Below are 2,006 nucleotides of genomic sequence, written 5' to 3'. Positions count from 1 at the left end.
CGGCTTCCTATTTTCGCCTGGGAAATTTTTCCTGCACGGCTGATTCGAGTGTTCATTTAATTTTCTTACGCCGTAATAAAGGAAAAAGCCGCGCGCTGTGTTTATTTTGCCCTCTATTGTGCATCATGTTTTGTTTGCATGCTATGATTGCGCCTGTAGCCAGTATTAATTTAGTACTGCCTAGCATGCCATTTCTTGCAAGGAAATGTCGATAACAGCCAGTTCCATTTACTACGATGTTTCTAGGAAAATATGTGTAATATGTAAATAAATACACTGTTATGTTTCTCTCCTGCGTTATTTGACACAGTGCATGTCGCGCCTTGATTTGCTATTTATGCGTGACGAGAGACAAAACAAGTGCGAAATGCTTGAATAAAGATAAATATTGCGATGAAAAAAATCGATAATTTAAACACGCACGCGCGCCACACGCCACGCACGCGCACGCACGCACGCACATGACGCTCGCGCACACTTCACGGGCAACGCACGCTACGCACGCACACACCACGCACGTACGCACAGACGCACCGGACGCGCACGCACACACACACGCACACACACACGTGTGACACGCGTCTAACACCGCGTACTAACTCGCAGACTTGGCAGAGCTTGGTCTGTATTCATTCTGGGGTAAAGCTCACTAAAGCCTGGACCTATCCGGCTGACTTACGATATATATTACATTACTGCTAGGAATATCTGCTCGTGGTTGAGTATCAAGAGCCTATCACCTTCAAGCTCTCGTAGCGCGTTTATTGCTAGGGCATCGACATTATTAAATTTGAAATCCAGGTGACCAAGCAAGCATTTAACCAGCATGCGTTCTTAATTATCAGGACCTATAATCAGCTTTAATAATTACGTTCGCGCCCCGTGGCTGGTTAACTTCATCACTAAATCTGACGTCACACAGAAATTCTCGTAGCAGCAAGTGTCTGGTTAACTTGATAATTAAATCTGAATCCACCCAAGCAATTAAACACCAAGGATCAAGACATCCAGTCACCTATAGGCCTAACTACACTCATAATAAGCAGCTGGTTAATATCACTCTTACACATGAAGCAAAACACGCAATTGGACAACAATGTTTGTTAATTATGAATACTTCTAATCACACTTGACTACACTCTCGTAGTGAGTAACTGGTTAATTTTACTATTAAACGGAAAGCAAAACAAGCGTTTAACAAACATTTCTGTATATTTTATATCACAAAGCAATCACTTGAGATCTTCTTGAGATTAGCTGGTTGCGACTATATGCATCTAGAGCAAATCTATACAAGGTTAAACGGCTCTTTATTGCATCACCTGATTTAAGTACGTCACATCAAAAGGTTCAAGCAGAGATCAACAAATCAAGGTCACCGTCAACGTTAAGATTCAAGGTCGACGTAGAGAGAAACATTGAAGATGTAAATCGAAAAAAAACGACACAAAACCAAATTTCTAGTCACTGCTCGTTTTATTACTGTATTCTGAAACTGCCACACTCACATGATACAAACTATACAGTTTAACGGGGGAATAGGTGTCAACAAATAACCTCAACAACGAAAATTGTGTAATAAACAAGTCACGACCTGAAATCATCGAACAAATTCCCACTAGACGTCTCTGCCCCGTGCTAACAACTATAACACGGACACGGACTGCGCAGCACATCATGCAAACAACTGCCTTCATCACCTGGAATTACCTAAAGTAGATCACCTATAGTAAATCACCTATAATGGATATATTGCAATATTTTATTCCGCTTGCATAACAGCGACATTAACCTAAAAATTGCAACGAATATGAAAACGTTTCGAGTGCCGCCGTCGCTAATGTCAACATTCTCATGTAACTAGGGCCATAGCTAGCCGCGTAGCTAATGTAAACATTCTCATGTAACTAGGACCATAGCTAGCCGCGTAGCTAATGTAAACATTCTCATGTAACTAGGACCATAGCTAGCCGCGTAGCTAATGTAAACATTCTCATGTAACTAGG

The sequence above is a fragment of the Priapulus caudatus genome, unplaced genomic scaffold (assembly GCF_000485595.1).
Source record: "Priapulus caudatus unplaced genomic scaffold, Priapulus_caudatus-5.0.1 Scaffold699, whole genome shotgun sequence".
Taxonomy (NCBI): Eukaryota; Metazoa; Priapulida; class Priapulimorpha; order Priapulimorphida; family Priapulidae; genus Priapulus; species Priapulus caudatus.
This window is presented reverse-complemented; position numbering follows the sequence as displayed.